This window comes from Buteo buteo, chromosome 12 (assembly GCF_964188355.1).
Source record: "Buteo buteo chromosome 12, bButBut1.hap1.1, whole genome shotgun sequence".
NCBI classification, from domain to species: domain Eukaryota; kingdom Metazoa; phylum Chordata; class Aves; order Accipitriformes; family Accipitridae; genus Buteo; species Buteo buteo.
In genome coordinates, this window is record NC_134182.1 from 27,685,978 (window position 1) to 27,705,701 (window position 19,724).

Genomic DNA, 19,724 nt, shown 5'->3' on the forward strand with positions numbered 1-19,724 from the left:
TGGGGTTCCCCACGGGTACACACTCCTGCAGGAGCGGGCACCGGTGTCACGTTGTGCCCCTGGAACCACGGAGGCGCAAGGCCTCGGAAGCTGTTTGCCTGGGGTTGATGTTGGGGACAGAGTTTGTCCCAGAGCAGTGAGGCTGAGCTCCTCAGGGCACATTTCTATTTCTCATAGTAAAATGTGTTTCTGAATACTAATTACCATTTACAACTGTTTTAATATCTGCTGAGGGACTTAGCTTGAGGGGAGCAAAAAAACCTTATGGTAATAGTTTCAAAAGAGTACAAAGGCCACATTTTTAGCATGTAATAATTTCAAAAGAGTACAAAGGCCACATTTTTTAGCAAAGCATTTGGCTTGCTTTACATTAAACGTGCCCTCAAGTTCCATATTTATTTTTAATATATTACTCTTACAGCTTCTCTTCCTCCACAGTGATTTTGCCTTGCTGAATAACATCCACTCAGCTTTCTTTATCCCAAACAGAGCTGTCATTCTTAAAGATTAAATTGGTATCATCCTTTCCCCAGCCCCAGCTTTCCTTGGCTTCCTTCAAGTTCTTGTCAGCACAATCAAAGTATAGTGCGCTTGTACCCATATTTTAAAATCTATACTGGTCTTGTTTCTTTTGGATAGTACCCAGTCTATCACAGTGGTCAAAATTGTTTCTGGCATCCATGGAGATAATTATAGTGTGTCATAATGTTGTGAATAGTGTATTGCATTAATCTACTTACAGCACCAGTGGAATTCTAGGTAAGAAAAATAACTGTTGGGCTTATAGTCAGACATCTAGGGATTGCTATTCTTCTATACTTCTTAGCATCATTGATTAACGAACATGGCTTAAAAGAAGAATATACCTATGAGCCTTTACTGAATTTATTTAGACTGCACATGAGACCTGTTTCAAATTTTGAGCTGAGACTAAATGCATTTGACAAGAATTCTGGCATGATCAATGGCAAAGCTATCGGGGCAATGTCTTGCCACTTTTAAGGCTGCACTGCTACTTCTGTCTTCATCCCAGTGATTTTTATTTCTTTATTTTTCTTCCCAAAATATACCTTTTGTTTTTGACAAGTTCTGTTGTTCAAATTTTTATTCTATTTTAAATATTCAAAGCAAAAGACATCATTGCCATGGTGGATTGTAATAGACGATATTTCTAAATGATCTTCTGATCCACTTGTCAGTCTTCTCTGTTGTGGAAGCTGCCAGGACCCCAACATGAATGCAGGGGGGTTCATGAATTTAGGATTTGGGCATTATGTATATGTTGTAAAACTGTGAATTTGTTATGTGTGTGGACTGTAGATAGATTAAAAAAATTTTTGGCATCTTCATATACATCTTGTGATTTAAGGGATAAATAACACAATATTTGATATAACAGTGCCAAAGATTCTGCATGCCGAAGATTATTCAGACAATTTTCTGCAAACTTTGGTTTAAGTGAACAACCTGCTAACTCCATTAACCTCAATCCTTTGTATCTCTATGTACCACAATAATAGAGCGTCTGCTGTGAAAAGATGCAGTGTCTGACTGTAGTACATATTTAGAACTATTTAATTATAATATTTCACTAATGAAACATGGGTTGTTCATTTATTTAACTCCTTGCTTGATATTTCTATTTCAAAGAACAATGAAGTTAAGAATTTATCTAATTTTATGAAAATGCAGTCCCAACAGAGGAAGTTGGACTAGATGATGTCCAGAGGTTCCTTCTGACCAACATTTCTATCATTGTGTGATTAAACACACTGCTGTTAATGACTTACAACCTTACAAATTTGTCACCTTTGATAGAAACAAAGGTAGTAACAGATGCTACATTTGCAGTTTTCAGAAGGAAAAAAGTTTTGAAAGAAAAATGAGGCCAAGACATGGCAATGTGAGATCCAGTAATGAGAGTACTCTTACCCAATTCTCAGTGAGTGTGTACAGCTCCTTAGTGGATTTTGCTAATGTATTTATTTATGTTGTGAAATTCTGGTAATATAAACAATATTGGTTCATGGTTCCTGTGCAGTTAGTCTGGAAAAGGAACATACCGGAGACCGTACCTCCTAAGGAGCTTGTATCCCATGTTACAGAGGCTCATCTTAGGTGGGACAGAAGCAATTCTGAGAGTCAGAGCAAACAGGTCTTTGTGCAAGACCGTGGTTTTAGCAGTCTCACCATCACCTTGGGGACAGTGAAATTCAAGTCATAAGGCGTTTTTGCTGAGACTGAGCTTTACACAGCCCATCACAGTATTCAACCTGGAGTCTGTAATTTATATTTCTTTTTTACTAAATCCTTGGTTCACTTCAGTCTTCCATCTAACTCTGGTATTAAAAATAGGAGTGATTAACCACCAAGCTGCCTAAATTATATCCACTCTCCTGTGCAGTTTATTATGCTGTTAAGTAATTCTCTGTTTGTTTGGTTTGTTTTGTAGGTAAGTAGCACTTAGCATCTGTTAGTCAACAATTTACGGTAAGTATATTTTCTACTTAGCAAAAACAAACAAAGTAAAATTCATGTGTGTTTCTTTAAAGGGAATATACGAACTAGGAAGTTAGTCACACAACAAAATTTGTTTCAGATGCTAGTCTGTGCCCAGAATCTTTGCAGATGTTATGGGTTTAGAACGTTTTTCTCCTCAAAGTATTATTCATCTGTTGCAGGAAGAAAAGAATATAAATACTCAAGGCAATATTTAAGGAAGTTGAGCAAACAATGTTTACTTTAAACAAAATAAACAAATGAAGGTTTCTTTTTTACTCTCAACTCCTTTCAGTTTTAGTAATCTTGGAAGTTGTTTGTAACTAAATGAAAATCTCATACACAAATGCATTATGTAAACCTCGGTGTCCCTTTAACTTTTTTTTGCTACAGCATATTTCTTAGACTCTTCTGCTTATCCTGTCTTTGGCTTGATGAAAATACTATTAATGCCTTAGTTCTTATCTATCTAGTTTAATTAATAGAACTCAGTGTGCTTCCTAAAAGATGCCAGTGTCATCATCCTTATTCAGCTGGGGAGAGAATGTGGTGAAGAGACCATACTCAGACAGTAGAAAAAATGTGTCCTGGGTCACTATCAGGGCTCTGACAGGGCTCAGCATCTTCTGTGAGTGCACAGGTGTTCTCAAATAAATCCGATTTTTCTAGTACACATCACTTGTCTCATTAGTTTAAAGTTTTAATATGGCACTTAGTTGCTGTCCAAGCAAACTTTAAAATCTGATTTTTCATTTTTAGTTTTTTTTTACTTCCTAGCCACTCCAGAGGCAGTTGTTATACTGTTAATATACTGTGAAAGGTGCTACAGCTTTGCACTGCAGTGTTTGGAATTTAATAAGTGAACATGGTACATTTTTTCTTGTGGTAAGACTGTTACTCTCAGCACTTGACGCAGATGGTGTTTGAGCATATGGTCCTCTTAGAAAGTCACTGTGTTTTTCCTCCTCGTAGTTTTAACTTTGTAGAAGATTTTCTGTTATTGCTAGACTACATACAATTCTTACCTTGGTGTTTTGTTTGGGGGTTTTTTTTAACATGTTCTCCTTTCTTCTCTTCATAGGTCCCGTTTTTTGTCCTGGAGCATTTTTATTTTGAATTCATATTGTTCTTTTCAACTGATCGCACGATTCAGTCATCCTTAGTCACAGAGGCTTTTTATTTCATCCTTACCATACCTTGACAACACCTGTAAGTTTATGATCTAGTCTATGTTTATTTTAAACTCTAGTCATTCAAATGTGTGTGTTATACCGGTGCCTTAATTAGCTGGTTTGCTTTGACTATATTTTCTCTTTTTCCCATGGCATCTTCTCCAGAGGTTTACTTGTGCTGCCTGCTTTCTGTCATCTTTTGTAAAATATTTTGCCAGACGATTATTGCTCTACGTCAACTCTCATTTTCTTCCCAGAGATTTTTCTAATTCATATTTGTGCAAGCACATGCAAAAGTGAGGTAGATGTGAAGTCACATTTAAACACAGGCTGACAGAGAAATAAGATGTGTCGGCTAAAACTGTCTAGACCAAAATCTGGACTTGGAGTTACATATTCTCTGCAGAAGTCAACTCTGAATTCCTTCCTCCCTTTGAGACACCGTTATCACTTTGTGTCCCCATTTTATCTGTTGTGTGCTGAGTTGTTTACATAGCTGTGTTTCCATAATTTAATTTTTTGAGGGCAGGTTACAGGACTGGTGTGGTCAAATAAGAAGGATGAATGGATGCTTTTCATTTGTTTTTTTATTTGTTCTGTCTGGTCAGGGGTGGGGAGGTGGGTCTTGGGCTTACAGCTTTTCCTGGCAGAGGCTCAGTTCATCGTCCAGCTGCAGGGAAGGGTTTCAAGAGGTGATTTCCTAGCTCTAGTGCCTCATATTAGGCCTGGAATTAAGAAAATCTAGATTGACCTGCTGACCACACTTTGGCTATCCCAGTTCAAAGCACTAGCAGTCTTTTTGGCTGAAAAGGTTATCTCTGAACAGCAGAGTAAAAAAAAACTCTAACCCTGGCGCTAATTGACTTCGACATGTTTTATTTGTTTTTTTTTTAATACTTTTTACATAACTTTCTTTCAATAAGTTTTCCTAAGATTGAACGTATTTCCTAGCATATTTTCCACCTTCCAGTAGAAACAGAGTGTATCATATATGTGGGTCATACTGCAAAAACAAATTTTAGGACATTATGGTCTCAGAAATTTGTAGCATGCAGTTCTGCATATTGTTTCTGAGGCGATGTTTTCAAAAAGTTTATAGAAATATGGAGACTTGACGGTTCAATTAAAATTCTGTTCCATTAATATGTTGGAAATAGTAGCATGGGAGACTTTTTTGAGTGTAATAAGCAGAAAAAAAAATAAAGGGTGAAAGAATCATCCTTATTAAAAAGATACGCATTGTGCCTCTGTAATTACAGTGAGTTTTATAGTTAAAATAAGGACTGAAATGTATCATAAGATTATGCATGAAAAATATAAGGCATCTCTTCAAAACAATATCCCTTATTCTTGAAGTGCTGAATAAATTTTGTGCAATTTTTCCAACAGACTGGTCATTTAGACTGAGATAAAATTAATGTTTTAAAATTATATTGTATGTAAGAAATTTCTTGTATCTTGAAGTATGTTTATTGTTATTGTTGCAAGAGATCTCAGACAAGGCAATGCCTTACATGCATGAAAGTTCCTAGAAAAGTGACTAGTGAGTACACCTATGTAGTTTATGAAAATATTTCTAGAGGTAATTTGTTTTGCTTTTACCTGGGAGTTTCTATGCTGAAGCAGTTGAAAATAAATTAGTTCTTCAAAGAAACTGATGAAGATTTGTCTTCTCTAAAAGTGTTTTTTACTTCCTATTCTGGATGGCCTATTAATTAAAGATAGCCTCGACAGAAAGGTCACCTTCCATTAATCTGTTGACTGTGGTTTGGGATGGGCACTTCTATGCCCTTCCCCAGGCAGGCTTCCTGACTCTCTGGCAGTGTGGGAAAGTCTGTCCTCGTTTCCATTGGCAGCAAGAAGCAACCTCGATCACTTGTCCTTAAAAATTGTCCATAAAATTTCATGCACTGTTTAACTTTGCTGTTTTTCCTTTGGTACCTGTTTTGCTGTTGTACTCTTCATTCTGAAACAATATAAATTCTGGTCAGAAATTAGGCTTTACCTTTTCCCAACAGTATCATCAGCATTATAACAAGATATGTAAAATACTGAGCATCAATGGAAATAATAGTCCTGTTTCATTTGTCTCAGTAGTTGTATAGTACCTCCCTTTTATAGGCAGTCAAGATTAGATCTCCTATTGGCTTTAGATGGCAGGGATTTACTCTCATATAGCACCAAAAACCATAAGCAGGTTGTGTCAATAGAAATAATTACACTGGATCCAGCACATCCCATTTCATGTCTTATCTGAGTAAAGCAGCTAGATTATGTATTTATTAAAACAATAATAAAATACCAGTTCATCTCTGTGAGACTCCATTTTAACATGCAACTGTCACATTCACTCTTTTATAGCTCTTTCATTACTGTAGTTTCCTCAGTGAAGGAAAGAATAAAACCAGTGGCTGGCTGAGAGATGTACCTGTGACTCTCTGTTCTCAATGAGTTACCCTGATACATTTATGTCTTGTGGTTCTTCTCAAGATTTTTTGCTAGCTGCCTTATTGGAACATGTAAGGTGAAAATTCAGGTGCTATCTTGGAAGTGTGAAAGGTGTGCTCTCATTTTCACTAGGCTTTCTAAAAAGCTTGGGAAAAGGGATGAGAGCAAAAGGGATATTTTATATAGCATGAGGACAAGGCACTAAATTCTTCCATCCAAAAATTTTAAACCCTACTTTCATATCAGAGGAAGACTATTTGGGAGTTTGTTCTTGTAAAAAATTGAAAGGATTGATTGAAGATTTTGTAGTTCAGTAGTTGTTTGTTGAAATGTAACAGGTAACTAACATTGGTTTGGTTGTTTCCTACTATTTCCTTTAGCATCCTTTAAAACAACCCCCCTTTTAACTTGTTATAATGTTAAAACTTGCGTCAAGCAGAGATACATCAATTGGTTCTTTGAGACTGGAAGGGTCTCAATCTGATACTGTTTAAAGTTCCTATTTGCCAGGTTGGAGGAGCGTACAGCATTTATAGAACAGCACAAGTGGCAATTTCTCTGCACTGTTTTGTCAGTGTGCCTCAGGAGGAAGATCTGAGGGACCACATCTGGGTGTATGAGAGGATGTCCCCCTTTTTGTGACTTTCATCCTTTTTCCTGTCTGCAGGCCTTTTCCACAATGTTGCAAATTAGTGCTAACTTCACTGGTGACTTTGATGATCTTAGGAGCTTGTCTACAGGCTGGGTTGATACTGCCAAGATAGCGTCACTGAGCAATCAGGTGCTGCTAAATATGTAGTGGTGATCAAAATGGTTTGTTGTGCCGAATTCAGACTAATAGCTTATAGAGGAATTTCTGTTCCCAGTTACATTTTTTTTGAATTTTTTATTTTTTTCTGTGTGCTTTGTAATGCTTTCAAACCAACAGCCATTTTGCTAACTTGACTTTGAAGCTGAAAATGTCAAGTTGAAAACTAGAACCAACTTACGTCATGTCTACACCCCACTTAGAGCAAGGGGGCTGCCTGGGCCCTGGTGCTGCTGCTGCTCGGGTCCTCTCCTCTGCATCCAGAGTGTCCTGGGACGTGGGCGAGAGCAGGACCTCATCCTTCAGCCAAGCAGCTCAGGCTGGCTGTGAGTAGAGATGGTGGCAGGTCTGGAATGCTGGCCATGCCCAGGATCCCATGCCCTGTACTCCAGGCCTGTGAGTAACTAACATGTGCAATTTGGCATACTTTTTGGCAATAAAAATCACAGGATCTTGGAAAGAGGGGATAAGCTAGTTGCAGTGGAGGTGCACCGGCTGAGATGGTAAGCTGTGATTAAACTAAGGCTGAAAATCATTTAGCTTTTTGTGGAAGTAAACAATTCAGCATATATATGCTTAAAATCCTGGGGGGTTTTAGTTGCTCTCTTTTGTAGCTACAACAAGAATACAAATCCTGTTCCTCTGATGAGCTTCCATGTGGTTATTACTGAGATATGCTCATTTGTCAAAACTTAATGGACCACAAAAAATGAGTGTCTCAACAAGTACATCTATATTCATGTTTTAATTCAGACCAGGAGTGGTCTTCTGAAGTGAATTTCCCAATCAATCCCATTCGGTTGGTTTTGGTTGAGCAGCAGTCCTGGAGTGCATGAACTTGATGCTTTTTCGATGGAACTAAACTGAAGGGTGTGCTTGGGGAGTTTTGAATGCACTCCAGGTGCAAGTAAGCTTCAAGACAAGGCACCGAAGCAGAGCTATTCTGAAGTTCAAACAAAGAAACAGAAAAATCTGAAATATATACAGTAGGGATGACAGATCCTCAGCACTAAATTTAGCTCTAGAGACCAATTCCTATTTGTCTGTAATACCTGCTAACTTACATCTAGCCAGTGCTACTGTATGCCTTTTGGGTGCTTACTGCCTCATGGAGTTAAAATATCTCTGTTTTGGACAAAGATACTGTGTCCACTTTTATGATTTATACTAACACAGTCCCTGCATAAGATCTTATTCTTTTCATAATGCTTAATACTGATAAAATACCACAGAAATGTGTGTCATTCTGCAGATTGGGAAGACAAGTGTTAGTATGCGAGGAGTGGCAAAGCTGAGCATTATGAAATGGGTGCTTCTGCCCAGTTTTTAAATGCATTCATGCATATTTAGCATTTCTTCCTTTGAAAAAGCCAATTCTTGATTGTATCTAAAAAGAAGAGTCAGGATTCTTGCTTTAATGTTAGAGAGGCATGAACCTCTTCCTTCAGTCACAGGGTGAGTGTGTGTATTGAACACTCTGGAGAGCCACGCGCTGACATGCTGCGCCTTTTCCATGTACCTTGAAGAATGAGTCCAAAGCAAAAATGACTCTTTAGGGTCAATGGCTGACGAATAAACCTTTGCCTCCCTTTCCTTACACACAGTCATTAATCTCTAGAAAAATCAGACCAAGTGTTGGGTCATTGTTGCTGTGTCTGAGTCTTCTGAATACTTTGGAGAGTGACATAAGGTTGCTGTGGGTTTTGATGATATTCTGTTCCAGGCACTGTGCAAAGCTTTAGCACCTTTCCATATACCAGCTGAGCATGTCTCAGTAATGACATAATGATTCAGCTCATGAAATTGCTGAATGAAGTTCAGTGTTATGGAAGGCTGAGGGAAGATACCATGAAGTTACTAGTGCGACAAGCGTAAGCCAGTGGGGCAGTGTTAGGGAGGCTGCTGGTGAACAAGAGAGAAGAACTGACTAAAAAAAGATGAGGGTGAAGAAGCAGAGGAAATGAGTGCCCTGTAAAAAAAATATTCATAGTCCATAACAAAATCCAACAAAGTTTTTTTCAATTAGTAGTGCTGAAGATGGGTTAAAAATTGCTCCCAAGCCATTATTATTCACATATGTGATGAAGTTCATAAGGATTTAATTGCAGCAGTAATAATTTCATCTTATAAATAACAAACAACCTCAAACTGCTACACAAAGGAGATTGATGCTACTACCCCATTTCGGGGGGGGGTGGGGGTGGTGTGAAATGAGATGGTGGAGGGGTGAAATTGTTTGAAGTCACTCAGTGGATCCAAACAGATTGGGCAGCAGTTCCCAAATCTCCCTAAAGTCTCAGTTCAGTGCTCAGCGTGCACAGTACCTATAAACCCACAGACACCAGTTGGTGGCTCTGTGGCGTAGGATGGGCTCTGCATGGGGGGGCTCACCCAGCCTCTGGGAGCTGTCCCCACTCTGGTGGCCTCCTCAGCCTTCACAGTACCTGATCTGGGATGAGGAGGGGGAAGACTGGGGGTGGACTCCTCCTCTTCCTTCTCCCAGAGGTGGCCAGTGTCATCCAGTTGCTACCGAATGTTATGTGCAGGTCATGCAAAGTTCATATGTAACTAACTCTCTAGTTTGAATGATTTATATGAGCTACTGTGATGTCCAATATTGTAAGTTGTCCCTCATCATTTTGTAGGTATTAGTAAGTTCATTTTGTGTTCTTTGATAGTGCTTATTATCTAATTTATTTTAAATGACTTGTGTCAGTTCAGTAAATACTCATTCTGATTTAAAAAGCATTTTCACAGGTGCTTTACCACATTTGTATTCAAGAGGCATATGCTCCTTTTGAATCCATTGGATCTAATCGCACGGGTACACCATACGGATGTGCAGTTACTTTCAGAAGCAGATGTTTCCACCCACGTACAGACGGATTTCTATAAGATGAAGTAGAGACTTCTGTATCAGAGAAAACCATTGTCACTGTCAAATTCTTTGGTCTTGTCGCTCTCCTGCTTCTTCCTAAGCATTAAATTTGGCTCCAAAGTGTGCAAATGACTTCCAGGCGGGGGGGAGAGGTGATAAAACATCTTCAGAAAGCCTTTGTAACTTTGCATCAGGAACAGGATCCAAGGGTTACCTTCTGGCAAAACTGCTGGAAACTAGATAGCGTGTATGTTGCTTGCCAGAGAAGCCTCAGGCCCTAGTTCACCGTACTCTTGGTAGACTTCAGACTCAGACTGTATTCATGGCCTGCTGCTGGGTTATGTGTTCCATTAGTTACCAGATCCACCCTCACAGCTTTGGACTGGTTATCTTCGAAACTTTAGAGGGAGGTCAGACTGTGTTAGGATGGGTGTGTGGAGGGTGAAGGTGAAGCAAGGATGTAGGGAAGAAGGCTTTATAGGATTTCCCGATAGAGCTGGCAGCTCCTTTTGCTGTCCATTTTCTCGGTTTCCCTGCGGAGCTGTATTCTCCCCCGTGTCCAGTAGATGGTAATGGTGTGTTAAAAACGCTGCTTCATCCTTATTTTGATCGGAGGAAATACTGGTGCCACAATCGCGATGGATATGCTAGGTTCCCAATGGTTATGTACCAATGATTCATTTTTACTACTTTTTTTTAAACATTATTTTCATTTCTTGTAAGTTAATCAAACTGCTCTGATAGCGAGGTCTTAGTCTGTATTGCTTACTCATAATATTTTGGCTTAGACTTTGTTAATCACTTTCACAGATGTCACTGATTCTGTATTATCTGTAGACCCCTTATGAAATATTATGATAAAGGAGGACAGGCTACATGATTTAATGGCCCCTTCCAGACCTGAAATTCTATGAATCTCCCTTCTATGGTATATTGAAAAGATAACTAGGACTTCCTACACTACAAAGGAAGAAAGGGAGGTTTTTGAACTAAAACTTCCAAATGCATTTCTCCTGCTTCCACAGCCTCAGGGTCAACTGCTTTTGGTAACTGGAATAAGCATTTTAGTTTTATTTAATAACTTGCTAGAGACAAACGCCATCTCTTTATATGGCACATCTACTACCTTAGTGAGACCATAAACAAGCTGCTGTTGGGAATGGCATCTAGTTTCTATGTAAGTATCCAAAAATTCCTGAATTTTGGAAATGCTGGGGTTTTTTAGGTACTATGTGAAAATCAGGCCACATTTGGTAAGACACGTCTATAACCAAAGTTTCCATTCTTTAGACAGACTAAGCAGTAAAAACCCACAACAAAAATAGACCTAATAAGCAGATAAATAGTTAGCCTTGAATACAGTGAAAGCAATTTTTAAAGATGAGAGTATGGCTCCCTGCTGTTTCTGTCCATCCATTTATTTAGGCTTTTCTATACATTCTATCAGCGTAATGCCTAAGCAAGTAATTTAATATAAAACCAGCATTATAGGTTTGCTGGATTCTGATAAGTGATTTAATGGTTATGTACTTATCCTGTAAAAGATATTTATGAAGACACCTATATGTATGCACTGTTATAATGATAAGTATTTTTTACTACATTGACTGTTAGGGTTTTTTTCAAAGCCGTTGATGTTGGTTTTGTAATGCAGCTCTTTTAAAGCTATTCTGAAAGGAGGTCCAGTCACCATTAATTCCTGTGTAAATTAAGCATAATCACTCGGAGAAGAGACCCTTTATTTAGTGAGTTTAAAGCTCATTATACAATTTTGTAGGGGAAAATTACCATGCCTGTAAATTAGCTGTATTTCCTAATGAAATAACTTTGCAATTTTTTTCAGCCTCCACTGATAGGAATAAGAATTATAGTGGCACTGGAAAGTAGAATTGTGCTATTCCTACTGGCAGTTTTCCCAGTTCTAGAAGAAATTATAACTGTGAACACATTTTGATTCAGATTCATCTCAACATGTAACAAAAGCATCTTTTGTCATGGTGTTTTTTCAGCTCCTCTTTTCCACCTCTTTTATTAGAGCCTAAAGCCAGCTCCACCAGCCTTACTCGTGGCATATGATGACACAAATTCTCTGGGGGCATGTGGCTTTCTCAAGCAATAAAGCAGCATTACACTCCTCATTCTTGAGGACACAGTATTTCATATGCGAATCATGTTTTGAGGGACAAAACAGCAGAACTCACCATGGTTTTTTTTCCCAAAAATGAGGCTTGCATCCTCCCATCAGGCTTGTAAAGGCAAGCATGCTTACCATAGATGTCTGTGCTTATCTAGTTTTATCCTGACATATAGTTGTAGATGGCAGCGAATAGATGGCTTTTTAAGTGCTTTGGCCACAGCTACCAGCAACAGGAGTGGTAAAAGACAAAATAATTGTTCTTGAGCAGACTGTCCTCTTCCCACCGGCAGCACTCTCACGTGCAAATTAACAAGACAAGCCAGTGCCTATAGCTCTGCAACGCATACACAACCGTCTGGTAAGCCAGGTGTCATGACTGCTTCAGCAGCAGAGATCCATGGACCTGCTGTAAAATTGAAAATAATTTTAAGAATGCCTGAAATAATTGTCTTTTCCTGAAGTTGGTTACATTTTATTATATGGCTATTAATCATATGTACTCATAGAGTGTAGTGGTTTTTCTCTCATTTGAGAAAGGTATAAATACATTTAGGGGCATATGGATTAGTATCCTCAAAGCTTCTTTCTTCTGTTCCTGCTTTAGTCAGTTTTCATCTTTATAAAATAAAGGTTTGAGAAGAGTTTGGCTTTGGAAAATAGCATTAAGACAGACCATAAAGGAGTATTCAGAAAAGTCAGCTCAGAAAGGTTTGGGTGCCTTCTTCATTTCTTCACACAATAATTCTGTTTGTTCTATGGTAACGGCAAGATGCAATGTTCCTTGGAGCCTTTTGCAGTGTATTAAAATTAGTGAAAGATTAAATGGGCTTAAGTAACATTTGATCAATATGAAACTTCACAACACTGCGAATAATATTCCTTCAGCAGTTAGCAGCTGGTACTGAAATTCTGCTGCTGACCAGTGTTTTTGGGTCAGGCTACCACAGAAGTTTGATAACTCTGGTTTCAGACTTGCTCATGGTCCAGCACAGAAAAGCAAAGCCATTTCTTAAATACCGATTCCATTGATTTCTGTTTAGAGTCCCATTTACAACATAGGGCTGTCTGTACTTGTCAAACAGGTCGTCAGGGCGAAAAATCTTATTTCTACTTTGGATGGTATCAGAAGGTATCTTCCTGAAGTTAGTGTACGCAGGTCTGAAGTTTCAGTACTTTTGTGTATGTACACTACCACTGATTTTCAGTGCTCAACAGTAGATGCTCAGCACTTCTCAAGGGTGATGTATTTTTGCTTAACATTTTCAACACCTGAAGATGGACCCCTGAGATAGCCACAATACTAAAATTCATTTTCTTTGGGAATGTGGAAATAAAATAATGTGAATTTCCTAAGGTAGCCACTTCTGAAAAAATTAAGATTGAAATATTTATTTCTGATGAAATTTAATATTTTCTGTTTTGTTTCAGCCTTGGTGCATTTTATCTTTTATAAATTAAAAAGAGAAATAAGGTTGGTTGTTGCACAGAACCAACAATTAGCATTAACAAAGCTATAGGATGGAGGGAAGGAAAAATTAAAATAAGCAAATTTGAGGTGAAGGGTGCATTACTCCATCGCTACTCTGATAATTAGAGAGAAAAAATTAATAGTTGCCATAAAGTATTTTAAATATGAGAGTCTCTTATTAGGTTCTTTGAGAGTGTAATTAATCACTTGCAGCCACGTATGTTATTTGTGTAGTGGTGTACAGTACTAGCATTTCATTAAAAACCAGTTCAATAATAATGGGTCACTCAAGCTGTCATTTTCCCCGGAGAAGGCTGGGAAGCTGAACGTGTGCTGCTTCGTCTCTCGTCTGCTGTGCCAGCACGCTGACTCGGGTAGGAGCAGCGCGGTGCAAGCCAAGCACCCAGGAGTCACGTTTGAGAAACCCCCTTGGTCTGGGCGCAAATGTGGTGGTGAGCCCCGGGAGCGGAGGGACGGGCGGAGGGCAAACCCGCAACGCGGCGGCGGATGGGCAGGATGCCAGCCAGCCCTGTGGCCAGGCTGGCCCAGGCTCCCTCACCCTCCAGCCGGGACCCCAACCTTCCCCTTGGGCAGTGTGTGGGGGACAGTGTCCCCGGCGGGCGCTGCTACCGCTGGAGCATCTCTCCATGGCCGGTGTGGGACTGTCCACGTCCACGCCGACACCAGTCTGATCCTATGAGTCAGTGCACGAGCTGGTTGTGTTTTTCATCTGCTAGTGGATGCGCTGGTGGCCCTGTGGCCATGTGGAGGTGGAAGTGCCACCGCCAGAGCTGTTTGGGGATGTTTATTCGATCTTACTGTGTAACTAGATGCCAAATTAGATGAAGTCTTTAGGCCAGAACGCTGTTAGGCCACTGAATTTACAAACTGCTAGCGTTGGCTGTGCCACAAAATTATTGTTGTCTTGCTTCTTAAAGACTTCTGATAGAGACTGCACGTCACAGCCAAATTCCTACCAAAAGGAAGTCCTGCAGTTATGTAGAAATATTTCATTAATAATATAAAATAAATGCAAGTAATATATTGCCCTAAAGACAAAGGGTTTTGGCTGTCATAATTTTATTTTTTTTTAGCAACACTCATGGGTTAGATACTCTCAGCTCCTGTGCTGCCCTAGTGCCCTAGCTAGTTTGCACTGACAGTGAAGTTAAGAGAAAGAGAGGTAGACAAGGTCTTGGAGGTGCTGTGTGACTGTCACTTAGTTTTATTAATCTCTCAAGGAACGAGATAAACTCAGGGGGCCAGATTTTGCCTAATATGTTCCACATTACTTCTGAGGGATAGGATGAAATCTAAGCAAGGGTAAGAAGGTGCCCTTGCTGCCCACTGGGATTTGGGAACTACTGAGAAACATTTTGGCAATGCACAGTTCTCGGGAGGCCCAGGTATTGCTGGTTTCCTGAGTGAGTCCTAACAGAAGGTTGGGAACTGCTGCACAAGTGAATCATTGCACCCTCAGAGGATGTAAGGTGGTCTGTGATGAAATATGCAGTAAATGAAAGACATTTTCCCATGCAGCTGAAGGAACCTGAAGCCCCGTCCGGCACCATCTTCTACTTGTGACTTACCTTCCTTTTGAAATACTTCTCACTGGCATTACAAGGAAACACATCAGTCCCCTGGAGTCGTGCTTGAAGTAAATGAAGAACAACATATGTTGTGTAGTCACACCCTATCATTTTATATTTTACTTCAAGAAGAATCTTTTGCAATTAGCTTGTTGTTCAAGTCTACAAAGTACAGACATGGCAAGCAGAGTGGTTTTGATAAGGAGGGGACCTGACAGTAGCTGATCAAGGTTTTGTTTTTTTTAATCTTAAATATGATTTAATGCTCTGTGAAAAGAATTAAGAATCCCATTTTACACTGAAGCATGTTGTTAATGTGCATATAAAAACCTCAGCAATTTTATTGACAGTTATAAATTCACAGCTGCTGTTGGTGAATTTTTGTAAAAAACTGCTTCCCTTTCCCCAATTCTTTGCAGACCATTGTCATAGGGTGCTATTAGCTAAGGCAGAACCTTATTTAGCAGAAATGCATAGGACTTCAATTTCACTGTATACATCAGGAAAAAAGAAAATCAATGTGAAGCCTAGACTCAGTCTGCTGATGCCAGAGATGACTATCTGTAGAATACAGAAAGAAAACCAGGCTCAGATTAGTTTTTTCTTACACTTTGGATGTTAAAAATGACAGAAAGAGGCTACTGCTGGTGAGAGTTGCTATGACTATTATCTTCATTCAGGTTTGGGGTTAATCCTAAAGACTGGCAGTATGTGTGTCAAATATTTTAAGTACTTAGTATGAATTACTGTTTAAGTTAATTGAGGGAAGGATGAGTATTAAGAAACAACATGTGCATTTGCAGTTTCACAATTGCATTGCATATCCACTGTGTATGTGTGCAGGTGATTGCCACATACCCAGGGATGTATGTGTAGGTATATATAAATAGGCAGAGATGTTTCTATATGTATGTGTACACATATCTGACCTTCTAGTCTATTTATGTATAAGAACGTGGGTCTGAATGACTCTTTAAATTGTGAATAAATATATGCAATTCTTCTTGTGATATTTATACTGATATCATCAAGAAGATAGAAGGGTGAAGATAATTTTTATTTTCAAAGAAGAGGTTTGGAAAAAAAACCCCAATGCCCAGCTTGCAGAGCTGGGGCCTGTTAAAACTTCACAGGTGGGGTCTCGGCATGGTTCACTGCAAACACAGCTGCAGCTATGGCAGCAGCGACCTAAAGCTGGTAAGAGTGCTGCGTGGGCAGAGAAACCCAATGAAAGACAATGGAGATACAAAGTTTGTGTGATGCTATTAATTTTTGGTCTAGGTGCAGCTTCTGTTAAAGAGACTGTCACAGAGAAGTAACCTTATCAATGATGTTCTCTAGGCTGGTTAAAAAACAAGGAACAGATTTTGTGAATTTTTTAAAAACTTGAAAGTTGTTGTTTCATTGGATTTAAAATAGACTTGTTTTCTTTTTGTATAACACTTCCCATGAAGTTTTTTACAGAAATGTCTTTGAAATAGTGTCTCGGATATGCATGTTGTCCAAAAATATACTTCTTAGTAAGAAATCAAGCTTGATGGTGAATGAGAATCTTTACTAAAACATTAAGAAAAAAATATGGAACTTTGGGAAAATGGAAAGGTACAATTGTAGCAATTCTGCTTTTGAAAATGGAAAGGCTTTTTTAATTAATCTTTTTTCTGACCCCACTGAAATTGCTATTCTGGCTTGAGGAAAATGGCATTGACTGGTCTTTCCATGATAGTATGGAGATGTTCTTTATGAGTCCACATCAAGAAGAAGCTGGAGCTTCCCAATTATTTCCACCAACTGTTATATTTAACAAAATAAATAATCTCATAGAGTTTTCTAATGTTATTTCCAACTGTTATATTTGATACTGTGTTGGTAGGATCAGGGTCTGCAAGTCTCATATACTAATTTTTTGGAATAATTTTATTTAAAAATGTTACTTTTTAATTCTAAAGCATTACCCAGAGCTGCCAGTAGACTCTGTAAAGTAACTGATTTCAATAATAAATTCCAGAGGAATTTTGAGCTATTTCTTGCCCAAACTCATTCTATGGTTAAAAAAGGTTCTGGGTTTTCACAGACGTGAATTCAGCATACTTGAGCAGTAAATTTGCCTGAATTTCCAAATATGCATAAATGTGCATAACTCAGCTTGGGAAACCAGCTTGGAATTGGAGCTCAGGAGATGCTGGTTCTGGACTCGGTCCTGACAATCTTGACAGCTGACCCTGATTCATTCATCTGATCTCTTTGAAGAGTACCCCAGGATCCTTGTAGAATGTGTGAATATTGTTTGCTTCCTACGCAAAATTATCCCCTCAAGATGCTGTAGTTTTCCATAGTGCTAGATTTTAACGTATCTGAGATATTACTTACTTCAGATAACTCCAGAGGGAGATTTTTTAAAAACTATATCCCATTTTAACTTGTTCCATTACTCATGTTTCTCTCAAAAAAGGAGAGATTTGATTTTTTAAGACAATCAGGTTTTACACTTCTTTTAAAAAGGTTATTTTCTTTTTTCTTTTCTTTTTGGTTTTTTTTTTCATAAATTCTTTTATCTAAAGAATATCTTAGAGGTGCAAAAACATTTTCTCATTCTTTCAAAAATATAGTGCCTGTATGAAATGAACCCCATGAGAAGTCAGACTATTTCTTCATTATTAAATATGCAGGACGTGTGATGGAGAAAAGAAATGCAAAGACCTGTGTCACATGCTGTGTAAGGCATTTTTCTGTACCTAATAATCCATGGTCCTTTCCCAAAGATGATTGTTAAATTCCAAGCCAGCTACACTTAATTTAAATATAGTGATTTAAATTTAAATAGCAAACATTTTTTCTAATTTTAATGATGATTCAGCCTTCGATTTGGAGGAGTTGCTTCTTTTTTGGTGAACTAATTAGATCTAACCTCACTTTCTATCTCCATTGTCTTTAATCAGGTTTCTCTGGCCAGATAGTACTCTAAATTCAGTTCTTTAACTTCCAAACTGTAATTGTGTTTATGTATTGTAGGCATTTATGGTAATTCTTGGGCTCACTTGTTTGCAGGAGCCTTAACATTCCCCCATAACCCTCCAAATAGATTTTGATTCCTGTGGTGATCATAAGATAGTGGAGGAAACCGCTGCAATAATGCATACAGCAGTTTTGTAGTACTGCACATGAGAACAAAATGTATCGTGTTCTTTGCAAGCCGGTGTTCAAGATTTGTTCTTTAGGAAAGACTTGTTTCATTCATCTGTTTTCATTCTCTATTTCTGAGCTGACAGTTTAGGGTGGCATTTATAGGGTGCCTGTCTCACCTCTCTACCTGTTTGGTAGAAATGATTCCATCCCTGCAGGATGAGTTATGAGCACATCTGCATCAGCTAGGTAATGAATCAAGCCTTGGTCTAATCTGCTCCCTCTGCACTCCCAATAAATCTTCTGTCTCTACTTCGATGAGTAAAGAAATGGATATTTTGGGAAACTCATGCCTTAATGTGTTACTGCCCCCTGCCTGGGCCACGGGGGTTCTCCAGGGTGCTGCAGAGGCGAGCCCCCCATTTTCCTCTGCTCTGCACTGGCAACATTTTGCCCCAGAGTATTTTAAGTTTCTCTTCTTGTGGGGGTCCCTGTTGGCACAAGTACCAAGGAGCTGGCGCTTTCTCTGGAATGCATCTGAACACAAGCGCTGGAGCCCTAGAAATTACTGAGTACCTTTCTGAGTATTTCGAAGTAGTGTGATTTGTGCCAAGCACCTGATGCCCCTGCAGTCTCGTCTTTTGACATGCTGAATTACTTATATAGAGCCATTTTTATTAATACTGGAAATGAACCATTTTTAAAAGACAGCCATCAAATGGGATTGTTGCTGTGAGGCTCAATGATTTAAAAAAAAAGTCTTTCAAGGGGCTAAAGAGCAAAAAAACCCTTTTTCCTCCTGTTTTGTTTTTTCTTCATTCACATTTTTATCTGCCTTTAATGTTCCCAAAGCTTTTAAACCCAGCGAATCAGCAGTTCATGTTTTTAATTCTTTTCTCAGAAACTCTTAGTGTTATACCACAGGGAGTGGTTCTGGGCTGAACTTTTAAAATGAGTTGTAGAACTCAGTCAGCTTCTATTGTAACATATTTAAAATCAAAATACCTTGAAACTTCTCTACCATCAAAAGAATGTTTGCTTTCATTGCCCCTTGCTGTCTCCAAAAAAACAAAGACTAACTCTGAGTAATATTTCAAGTATTTAGATAGTCACATGTTAAACTATTTTGAATAGATTTCCATTAATAATTTTAGCTGGACAGTAGCAATTTAATTTTTATTAACCATTATGCTTAAATTCTACAAAAAAAAAAAAGATTTTATGATGTGTGTTGCATGTGAAGTCAGATGTTTATTTTGATCTCAAGGCAGGACTGTTTTTATGCCTACTAATGTTTGTTTGAGTTAGATCAAGTACTAAGAGTTCAAAATGGCAAAGGAAGTATTGAAAGTGGGTAAAGGATAAACATTTGTTATTGCACAAGACACATACCTGTAATCTGCTGCAGAGAGATTTTCTTTGCTGCTGTAACACACTTTTTCCTTTCACTAATTAAGGATCAGAGCAAAGCATTTGCGTCAAAGCTTATTATTCAAACTTTGGTTTATTGATGGCAACACACTTGCTGAATTTGCAAGCAAGCACTTTTACGTAGTTACAGCAGCATGGAGTGTGCCTGCCTGTTGGAAAGAATCCAGGACA

General features: G+C 38.6%; 1 protein-coding gene across 6 annotated transcripts in view; it reads left to right on the plus strand.

Annotated features, from left to right (window-relative positions):
• The window catches only part of SMYD3 (SET and MYND domain containing 3), a 440,712-nt gene that overhangs the window by 223,654 nt on the left and 197,334 nt on the right, over positions 1 to 19,724 (plus strand). The window contains exon 1 of one of the 6 annotated variants that reach the window (XM_075043157.1): positions 3,654 to 3,708. The exons of the other annotated variants lie outside the window; for them this stretch is intronic. The gene's annotated coding sequence lies outside the window, so the exon portion shown is untranslated. Of the gene's footprint in view, positions 1 to 3,653; positions 3,709 to 19,724 lie in introns of those variants that run through there. 6 annotated transcript variants of the gene reach the window in all.